Source organism: Diabrotica undecimpunctata, chromosome 8 (assembly GCF_040954645.1).
Source record: "Diabrotica undecimpunctata isolate CICGRU chromosome 8, icDiaUnde3, whole genome shotgun sequence".
NCBI lineage: Eukaryota > Metazoa > Arthropoda > Insecta > Coleoptera > Chrysomelidae > Diabrotica > Diabrotica undecimpunctata.
Window position 1 is genome coordinate 33,657,503 of NC_092810.1, and position 12,130 is coordinate 33,669,632.

General features: G+C 32.9%; 1 protein-coding gene across 1 annotated transcript in view; it reads left to right on the forward strand.

The window, feature by feature from the left end:
* Positions 1 to 1,189: 1,189 nt before the first annotated feature.
* The window catches only part of LOC140447412 (pyrokinin-1 receptor-like), a 649,679-nt gene continuing 638,738 nt past the window's right edge, over positions 1,190 to 12,130 (forward strand). Inside the window, exon 1 of the mRNA XM_072540050.1 lies at positions 1,190 to 1,341. The gene's annotated coding sequence lies outside the window, so the exon portion shown is untranslated. The remainder of the gene's footprint in view (positions 1,342 to 12,130) is intronic.

Below are 12,130 nucleotides of genomic sequence, written 5' to 3' on the forward strand. Positions count from 1 at the left end.
AGGCAATGTGGCTGATTTAAGCGGTTTATGTAGTGTGCAATATCTAATACAAAACTTAACGTACTGCACGATCTTGTTACAGAAGTCCATACTATATTTTTTCTTATTTCCCTGGCCTAAATTGAACAACTTCAACAACGATCTATTTGGCCGATCTAGCTGAGGTTTAGCACACTTCAATATCTCATTAATTACCATAATTTCAAGTATGTAGTTATATCACAGAATTTGGTAGGATTTGGAGAACTAAGTTGAATATTGAAGAACCGCAAAATACCTCAATACTTGGGGAGCAAAGTGTTCAACTAATGCATCCTTCCTATGATGACATATGGATGTCACACCTGGACACTAACCAGTGAAAATATGAATGAACTAGCCACAACATAAAGGGCAATGGAAAGAGCAATGTTAGGTATACGAGTGTCAGATAAAAGGAGAAGCGACTGGGTAAGATCAAAAATAAAAGTTGAGGATATTACAACAAAAATTGCTTAACTCAAATGGAGCTTCGCAAAAAGACTAACATTTGAAGGCCACAATACAACATTGAAGACCTTACAAAGGTAGACGACCAAGAGGAAGACCACAGATGAGACAGGTGAATGACATAAAAAGAATAACCGGAACAAATTGGAAGTATGTTCAAGGCCTAGGTCCAAAAATAAACGAGAAAAACTAAGAAGAAGAGGAAGAAGGTATATTACTTGTTATTAGACAAAAACAAACGCATTAACATTCATAAATTACTGTAAAATAAAGATTTTTTTAGGTAAAATATTTGTAGGTAATAAATAATTTTTTTTACTTTTTATGATTGTTTAAACAAAAAGCAAAATCAGCTGTATGTCTTTAAGCATTTCTCATCATCTATCCCTCGTATACTTTTTAGAAACTTCAAAATCTTGTATAAGATGTTCACGTGAAATCATTGTTTTTTCACAGATAAACTCGGTTATAAAAAATGCTCTTAATATTGCAGATTATAAAAAATCAGTTTAATAAAAAACTAATTAATCCTTGTGTTTGTAAACTCCTTGTGAAAACGAACCTCTTAAATTGTTAATCCAACAATTTCATTTCAACTTCTAAAAACTCATTCATTCAGCGACGGTAGCAACTTGATGAACGGAACCAGGGGCTTGCGCCTTCCGTCACCTTTTCTCTACAGCTTCGTCAGTGTGTCTCAGTGCCCTTTTCCAACCAGCCGATCGGCTAGAGCACCCTTTTCGCCGCGAAGTTTTAAAAGTCCGCGAAGTTGTAACGGTTGTCGTCTGCAAAGTTTCTTGATAGTGCGAGTTCTGATAGCAGCTTGGGGTTTTAGTGCAGTTCGCAAGAAGGGTAAGTAGTTTCTGTATCTATTTAAATTTAATGTTATCTTCTAGTATTGGAGTTGGTGAAAGTTTCGGTGTAATTAAATATTATACGCCAGTGATCTACTCGTATGAAAGTTATTTCAGTAAAACATTTTAGTAAAATTTTACACCACCACCACTTAATTAGCAGATCTATTCAAACAGAAAAAAATCTCGTACGATTTTAAAAATTAGTTCGTTTTGCCAATAAAAAAAATCCACGCTGTATAAGGTTTAAAAAAAAATAGGAATATTAAAAATTGTACAGATAGTAATTATTTTTTTAGGCTTTAGTTAAAAAAATTTAATTTGACTATAAATTAGAAGTTTGGCTAAATGAAAGTTAGATCTAAAAAATAATTAAAACAAACGCCTTAGTTTATAAATACACTGAGCTCCAAAATTAACGCATAATTTTAACATTTTTATTTTGAGTTGTAATGAAAAAATTTTTGTTTGTTCTTTTATGCTTTAAGGTTGTTTTAGAACATCTCAAATAAAAAACTTTTCTTTTTTACAAAAAATGTATTGAAATTAACAATATAACATCATAAATCTAAACATTTAAACAAAAAACTGATCTAAACAAACTAACATTATAAATTAATGACGAAATTGAAATTTTTAAAGTTGAAGAAAATACTAGTACCGTGTACTAGTATCGAGTATTGCCTCCTCTGGCATTTATTACTGACAACAATCTCTCATACTGAGAATAATCGTTCTGAATTCTTCTTGATCAAGTTGATCCCAAATTTCAACCAAACGCAAAAACAGTTCATCTAATATGTTTGCTGCATTAGGTAGTTTTCGTAGTCGTCTGCCTATGATGTCCCAAACATGTTCTATTAGGTTGACGTCAGGACTTCTCGCAGGCCAAAACATGGCAGGAATTCCAACCTCCTGACGATACTGCTGCACAATTCTTGCCGTGTGTGCCTGGCGTTATCTTGCATAAGCATGAAATTATTCCCAATAAATGGTGCAAATGGCACGACATGCTCTTCTAAAATGTCTGTTATATACCTCTGCGATGTAAGCCGACCGCGATCTATTCTAACTAATTCCGTACGAGCCTCTAAATTAATCCCACCCCACACCATTACCGAGCCGTCGCCATACTGTACAGGTTTCTCCTGTCAACAGAAAAAAGACAGTACATGGATTTATCGGTGAACAATAATCTTCCCCAATCGTCATTATTCCAATCAACATGTTTACTAGCAAAATGCAATCTTTGCCTTCTATGGTCTCTGGTCAATAATGGGCCAATTGGCGCACTTCCAGAATATAGATCGTTTTCGGCAAATCTTCTTCTAATCGTATTTTGGCTGATTCTAAAGTTATAACGATCCAAAAATTTATTTTGTAGAGAAATACTGGTAACAAACCTTTGTCTTAGTGTACGAAGTGTCAAAAAAACGGTCTTGATTAGGAGTTGTAACCCTTCTACGGCCTTGACCGGGTCTTCTCGGGTTACTTCTAGTAACAGAAAAACGTGTTATCACTCTTGAAATGGTTGACTGGGTGACGTTAAAACGTTCAGCTAGTTCTACTTGAGTTTTTACTTCTTAACTACTCCTTGTGGGAAGCCAATATTAAGCTATTAAGCGGAAGCTCGAATATTAAGCTAGCTAATTCAAATAAAAATTTTGAAATACCACATGATTCTGCTCGATTTTTACTATTTTTTCGCCTCTCAACTAACCCGTGGTAGCTTAGGTTAAAATATATATATATATATATATATATATAGATCTAGCGGTTAATGTGGGCCCCGTACTAAAACGGTATTATACTAACTCCAGGAGAATATACACCGTGTATATTATTATCTGGGTAGCGCTTTATGTAGACTCCGACCATCACGTAGGATTAAATGAACTCCGTAATAGGGTAAAACACTTTTGGGATCCGTATGTATTCTTCCCCGTACACAACTAAACTCCTCCGATGTTGCCAATAATTTGATTAGTCGTAGATTTTTAAATTTTACAGCAGGTATGTTTTGGAACTTGAAATTTATTTAAATATCAATCAATTTAGTCATCCCGAAATTTCACAAATACTTGGTTAATGTAGTTAAATATTTTATGGTGGTAATTTATATTACTTGCTTTAATTATTTTTAAACTTAAGTTAGTGTCTGTTATAAGCTTGGAAAAGGCAATTTTTATGTATTAGTATTTTTTTAATGCATTGACACTGAAAAATTTATTATATAAATGTACGTTCCGATGTTTCGATTGCTACGTTTTATGATGTACAATATTTGTTTTATAAAGTAGTAAAATTTAAATTATAATAATTTGTAAATCAATCTTAAAATTATAATTTTTTACTGTCTAATTTCAATATTTCAATTTTTAAATGTAGGGAATTCAATATCTTACTATAATACTTTAGTATGTAACTTGTAACAGATACTAAAATAATAAGGAGGCATAACACCTAATTTCGCTTTTAACTATAAATGTATCGTATAACGTAACGTAGCAATCAGTAGTGAGTCATTACTCAGATAAAATATTTCGGTGACTTTATGGTAATTTGATTATAGCCTACATATCTATTACAATTATTACATATAATATGTTCGGTTGTTTTAAAAAATACTTTGTCGCTTGTAAATTTTGTATCTTTCGTTATCAGGCATACGAGTATTTTATTTTTAATTTAGAAGTAAATGTATATATAATATTCTTTTTTCTGTCACTTATTTTAAATATGGTTCACTTATATTCTTTTTGCTTATTTATTTTTATTCGTAATACTTATAACGTACGTAATAACGTACCCGTTGTTGCAAAAAGCAACAACGGGTACGAAAGATATCAGGTATCAGGGGTGGTATTTGTCAATCTAAATGCCGCCTACGACACATTAAATTAGAGGACATTTCTCCAAAAACTGTATGACAAACTGTAAACATCGTTTTATCCGCGTATATCTACAGAACAGAAGATTTTTCGTATCATTCAATGGTAATATGGAGAACGCAGACAAACGGTCTCGCTTGGGGTAGCGTAATGGCACCTACACTGTATTACATTTACACAAATGATCAACAGATACCAGTAGATACTAGGATTTTCATGTAGACCATACATTGCACAACCAAAAACTTTTGTTGCTGGAGTGGAAAAAAATCTAGTAGATGCCTTAAATATAATAAAAATGAACTACGATTTAATTTTAAGCCAAACCCCGAAAATCTTAGGAACGCTCCTTCAATTTTCCCAACACAGGCGCTTTCACAAAACTGAACATCCAATAGTGTGATGAAATCCTTGAACTCTGAATTTCCTATAAATACCTTGTAGATAGTTTATATCGCACGTTGTCAATCACAGAATCTTGTTTAAAACTAAAAGGCAAACTAAGGACCAGAAATAGTATGCTCCGTCAGCTAAAAATGGGGCGCACATCCGTTCACCCTTAAAACGTAAATGCTTGCACTTTTCTTCTTGCTTAACTGTCTTTTTCCTTTTATTCCGATATACTCTGTACGAGTACTAGAAACCAATTCGTTAAGGATTTTTGCTTAGTTGAGGAGATATGTTGTGGAATGCAATTTTTAGATTCCCCATGTCTCTAATAACAAACAGTTTTATCAACGTCTGTTTTTCCTTGCAATTCTTAGAAGGCACAGATTAAAGCAAAATACTGAATTTGGTTTCAAAAATTAGTTTACGTTTTTTAACCAAGTTTGACATCTTGGCGTCTATGCATGTGTCTGATCTACCTTAAGCGATTTATTTTCCTAAACAATATATTTATAAGAGCTTTCTTTATTTAGTATGTGTTCTTATTCTATACGGATTTGTAGCAATATGATAATGAGGTTAAAAAAGTTTTCTTATTATTTTTCTTTCAAATATTCGGAGTTCTTCCTTATTTGTTTTAGTCATTGTCCATGATTCGCATTCATGTATTAAAATAGGTCTTAAGTGAATTATGCTCTGTATTGAATTGCTTTTTTCTGTTGATTCGCTTGTATTTGGTTTTTATTTTGTTGATTTTAAGTAAAACATTTTTCGTGCTCTCTTCACTTTGTTGAAGATGTCGTTTGCGGAGAGAGTTTCTTATAAGATAAATATCATTAGCAGATGCTAGGACTGCTTTGTACCTTGAGCCATTATTGAATTGCATTTTAAATAGACGTTATTTCTATTTTAGTAAGCTGTTCATTAAATTTTTGAATATTTGAATCGAGAATCTGTATTTTATTCAACTGTTTTATAACACAGAGTTTCTTGGCGCCTATCTTCATCTCTGTTTTTTTTGTTTAGCGTATCATTATTTTTCTTCCTATGCCGTCCCCATTAACGGAGGTTGGCGACCACATTTCTAAAAGTATCTCTGTCTTATGCAACGTGGAATAATTCGTCTACAGTCATGTTTGTCCAGTCACGAATATTTCGCAGCCATGACTTCCTCTTTCTACCTATTCCCTTTTTGCCATCGACTCTACCCTGCATGATGGCCTGCAGAAGACTTTATATTCCTTAGTATGTGTTCCAGGTATATCTAAAATTCAAAGGCTTGAAGCTTCCTAACTATTTGCGGTTTTACTGTCCATATTTCTACTCCGTACAATAGTTGAGACCAGACGTAACATTCAACAAACCTCAGTCTCAGCGCAGTATTAAGATTTTTGTCACAGAACAATTGCTTGAATTTTAAGAACGCTGCCCTTGCCATTTAGTCTTAGTCTGAATCTAATTCTTTGTTGATGTAAGCTCCCAGATATTTATTATTAAATTAGGGTATATATTCAGGTAGCTAACTGATGTAAATATAACCCACATAACACTTTTAAATCCAGAAGTCTAATACAAATCCCTAAAATCAGGATATATAAAACAGTGATTAAACCAGTGTTATTGACTGAAAATGTGACGAGAACGCTGACAAAACAATGTAAGTAAAACTTAGGTATTAATTAGATCAGGATTACTAGAAAAGCCATCAGATCTATTTTCCAACTTACAAAGGTCCGAATACTAACCAATACCGAACCGGAACTAATGCCAAGGTCTAACAGATATATAAAGATAGCAACGTCATACAAGAGACTAAATCTCAACGCCAAAGTTACGCTGGCTACATCCAAAGGCTTTCTAATAACTGCATTGCCAAGTTAAACTGGGAGAATGCCCCGAGAGAAAAAATGCCCTTAGGACGTCCACGAATCAACAGGGGAGGTAACATATGGTCAGATTTAGGAATAATGGGACTACCTACCGCCCCATCATATTTATCAACACATGCCTGTACAACCAACTGCTATCCAACCTACAATCAATACTTATCTGTTGGGAACTATCAAATCCATTACATGTAGTCAAACGAAGTAGGCTTAAAAAAAGTTATCTTAGGAAAGGCACTACAGAAATATTGATATATATTTTTAAAACGTTATTTACGTGGCTAAGTTTTCAATAGGAATGAGGAGACAAAAAGCAGAAAATCCAATAGAACCTTGTTGCGTTCTGACTATATTATGACGATAACCTTTACAATATAAACAATACTTGGGGCAACTGTTTGTCTCAATTTTGTCATTCAGAATAATTAGGTATGTATTTTTTAATTTGCTAATTTCCATAGAATCTAAATATATCTTAAGGCCTTTATTTTAAATATACTTTTTTAGTAATGAAAATACGTAAATAGAACCTGGAATATACATTTAACCTTTAATCTCTGGGATAAATCCATCTCCTAAACAATGGCGCCGATATATTTAGTTAAAATTCTGTGCACTTATTTTAACCGTTTATGTCCTTATCATTTATATATGAGTTGTGACCGATATTACAAACTCATTTACTTTTCACAAAGAGACTCCATATTAACTATACTTACTACTATACAAATCTGATTCGAAATATCGTCTAAAAGTAACAGTGTGTAAAATTATTTTTAATGAAAAGTTAATTAGCCATTTCTTATGGGGTGTAAAAGAAAAGCCTTTACGAAAATTTGAGTACAAATAAGACCACCGTAATCAGTTGTACCCTGGGTAATGAATAATTAATTAATCGGCTAATCAGAATCACCCGGTCAATATGATTTTTGTCAAATCGGTCCTTTTTAGGATCAATTATTCTAATAATGTCTATAAATATTAAGGGCATATCTAGAGATAAAGACACTTTACTTTACTTAACCTTATCAGACATATGCGCTTAGCACAAATGTGACGTATTTCTAGTGCAGAAAATACATAGAGGGCAAAAAATAGTGTATTTGGTATTAAGCTGATCGCTGAAAATCACATAATAAATGTAAAAGTGCTATCTCTGCCGGCAAAGAAGCAAAGAAAAACTTAAAATGGGAGAGGACAAAACCAGTCAGCTGAAGGAACCGTTTAACGATGTTGAGCTTGGATCCACTATCTACGTATATAATGAAGAATAGTACGGCACTGACTGAAGATCTGAGCACAAAGCTTATTATAAAATTTGGACCAAAAATACAACAGTTACTGATATCCAAAGTCTTCAGACAAACAAAGCAAAGACAAAGTTGTTGCCTTGCTTAAACCTGGCAAAAACTCCAACGACCACAAAAGCTATCGGTCAATATATTTATTTTGTCAGCTTTACAAAATACTGCTCAAGAGGTAAAACAGAAGAAAAACTCAAATTAAAAGACAAAAGTTGCTATAGACAGGAAAGATCATGTACGTCACCAATACTAAATCTTGCCCAACACAGCAAAGATGGGTACAAAAGATATTAGGTATGAGGAGTGGTATTTATCAATCTAAGCAGTAATTTGCAGTTTTCATTCAACATCTAAGTTACGTTATGCCCTACTCTACGTCCTCTCTCTTGTATGTTAAAGAAATTTATTTAGTCATCTGGTAAAAATTTCTCAAACGATATTAATATTAAAAGGGACTTTAAAGAGCCAAAGCACGCTAAACCGTAAGGCGACTAAACCACACAAAATGGTTATTTGAGAAAAATTATAGCTCGTTCCAGAAAGAATTGTAAATATAACATTAATGTAGATTAAGAAGAAACGCTGAAGAAAAAAACAGTAGCGGTTAGCCTAAATAAAGAAAGACAAAAAGATGTAATTTAATGTTTTGAAAAAATCTGATCCGAAGACTATATGAAAAACATTTCATAGTATAGACATCGAGCGCGGCGATGCCTTTGCCGTCTGGCGGCCTATATCGGAAACTTTTACTACCATTTGACTATTTGTGTACGATTTTGTGTATGGTTAAGTGGCACACCACAAAAAGTGTTTTTATTTTCTCTTTTGTTCAACAATTAAAATGTATTACTATACTTCTAGATGTTCCAATACAATAAAGGATAATAAACATAAAGCACAGGCTACAAAATTTTATTATTTTCTATGTGCTAGTTATTATAAACACATAAGCTATACTACAATTAAAAACTATGACCACTAGGAAAAAATACGGTAGACTATAAATTCATTTGTGCTTTAGCACTATAGTAAGAACAAGATAAAAATTTAAATTCCTACATAATTATATTAACGAGAAGTTAAAAAAACTTTTGTTCGTTATCAGTAATAGAAAGCGCATTTCAGAATATATTATGAAAAATGTTGTTGATATTACAATATCAGATGATAGGAATACAAAAATAAAAAACAACTTACCTTTTCAAAACAACAATCAATCACTTCATTTTATCACGAAAAATTTAAAAATTGCAATGAAATTGAACCCATTTTGTGAGCTATAGTTACATTGATACTTATGTGACAATTAGCTGTAAAGTCATTAGTCGTTTTCGCCGTATCATATTTTCCTGATATTTTTTGTAGGCAAGCGGTTTAGTTTGTGTAATATAATATCCCCAATTCGTCTCATAATATTTAGTTTTCAAAACAGATGTTACGTTTAATTCGTTTAAATTTTTTAAAGCACTTTGCAGTACATTTGAAAATAAGTCGACAGTTTTCCTTGAAGTCTTTACTTGGAGATTAGTCCTTGTTAAATTAATTAGTTTCTTAGGTAAGCCTAGTTCTGCAATGGTATTTCATAGTTTTATTCTTATGATTATATCATGTGTTTGTTTAAAATCTATAAATAACTAGTTTAATGTTTTTTTTGTATTCCCAACAATTCTCATTAACTGCCTAATAGTAAATAATTGATCAACGATTTATTAGTTTTTCTAATTCTACACTAATAGCCTCCTATTTGATAGTTCACCTATTCACTCAATCGTTCCAGGTGTATTAGAAAAAATACTGTATATCCTAATAATTAACAGATATATAGCTTATATATATATCTTATATCGCAATAGTTTGTGCAGTACATTTTATTATCCCTTTTGTGTTTGGTATGCTTTTCAGGCCAAAAGGTAAATCTACCTAGGCCAAATCCTGAGACTTGACAAAGAGAACCAAAGTGCGGAAATTACTAGAAGAGCAAGACTAGCATGGGCAGGATTTGGAAAACTTAGTTGGATGCTTAAGAACCGCAAAATACCCCAATACTTGAGGAGCAAAGTGCTCAACCAATACATCCTTCCTATCATGACATATGGAATGCAAACCTAGACCCTAACCAAGGCAAACATGAATAAACTAGCCACAACAGAAAGAACAATGGAAAGAGCAATGTTAGGTATACGACTGTCAGATAAAAAGAGGAGCGACTGGGTAAGATCAAAAACAAAAGTCGAGAACATAGCAACAAAAATTGCCAAACTTAAATGGAGCTTCGCGGGCCAGACTGCTAGACAAAAAGAACAACGTTGGAATACTACAATACAGCATTGGAGACCTTACGAAAGTAAACGACCAAGAGGAAGACCACAGATGAGATGGGTTGATGATATTAAAAGAATAACCGGAACAAATTGGAAATATGTTGCTCAGGATAGAGACCGATGGAAGGAGTTGGGAGAGGCCTATGTTCAAACGTGGACGACACAAGGCTAAGAAGAAGAAGATGCTTTTCAGCAAGTTGGTACTTGCTCTTACTTCTAAATTGACAGAGCAGCTGTTTAACTGCCTGTACTAAACTTTCTTCTTCATTTTGCAAATATATATATGAAAACTAATAAAACTCTGGCTTACCGTTGATTAAAATATTGGATACCCTATACTATTGAATCAACGGAAATACTAAGATCACACGGGGAGAATATTATGGGTTATTTCTGGTTTCGTAATAATTTACACTGAAATTACTAACAAGAGAGTGCTCTCACTTCCACATGTTCAAATTGATATATAGTACCAACATATGCTAGTTATATACCATCAGTACTAATAAAATGGAAACTATCAAATTAATGTCAATTTGATTGAATAATCAAAACAATCGAAAATATATTATACCAAAACAACACAATAAAAGTAAAAGAAGAAGAAGAACTAACCGACCCTATTGAAGCTGGCAATGAGATAAGACAGGGAGATTCCCTGAGTCCGCTATTGTTCAACCAAATTATGGATGAAATAATAAAAAAGTAAGAAATAAAAGAGGATACCAAATGGGAGAAAAACAAATTAAAATAATCTGCTATGCAGACGACGCAATACTATTCTTTCAAAGTGAAGATGATTTGCAACGTATGCTAAACCAATTTCATATAACCGCCAGAAAATTTAACATGTTAATTTCTCCAAAAGAGACAACATGCATGGTTATAACAGCAAGTTTACTAAGATCTTAATTGGAGCTGGAAGGTCAGCTAATAGAACAAGTGATGGAGTTTAAATATCTAGGTATCACATTATCTAGCTACGGAAAGCTCGAAACTGATGTGGAAGATCCACTGAATAGAGCAAACAGAGACGCGGGCTGCCTAAATGAAAAATATGAAGAAATAAAAATATCGGGAAAGAAACCAAAGGCAGAATTTACAAAACAGTTATCAGACTAATAATGACATACGCAGCAGAAACAAGACCTGACACAGGTCATAGAACACATAGAAGCAGCAGAGATAAAACACTTAGAAAAATTGATGGTAAGACACCATGGGACAGAGCTAGAAGTACAGATATACGACGTAGATGCAAGGTGGAGAACATCAAGAACTGGTTAAGAAATAGAAGAGTAGAATGAAACGATCATATAAGTCGAATGACAACAAATAGAGTATTAGAGACGGCAAGAGAAGGTTACCCAATAGGAAGACGATCAGTAGGAAGACCACGAAAACCATGGAACGGCAACTTACTGGAGGCACATTGAAAAACAGACAGAGTCATGTCTATATAAAAAGAAGAAGAAGAAGAAGAAGAAAAAGATACACAGGATAAACATTAAAATAGCTGCAAGAAAGAGAAAATGAATCAGTCATATTATTGTAGAATAGCAGATGACAGAGTGTTTAGAGAAAATAATGAATCAGTCATATTAATGTAGAATAGCAGAGGAGAGAGTATTTGTCATAGCCTTGGACAAGTGCCCAATTGAAAAAAGAACACAGGTCGTTAAAAAAAGACGGAACTCTAGAAAGGAAATAGAATAGATTTAAAAAAATAATAAAAGCATAAACATGTCTTTTCCTACTCTTTTAATATTGAAAATACGCAAATAGAACCTTGAATTAAAATGTAACCTTTGATATCTGTGATAAACCCATCACCTGAACAATGGCGCCGATGTATAGAGTTGAAATTTTTTACACTTATTTTAACTGTTTATTTTTTTATTATCTATATACCTATGAGTTGCGAACCATATCACAAACTTATTTATTTTCCACAAAGAGGCTCTTTAATACCTTAAATTATTACTATACAAATCTAAT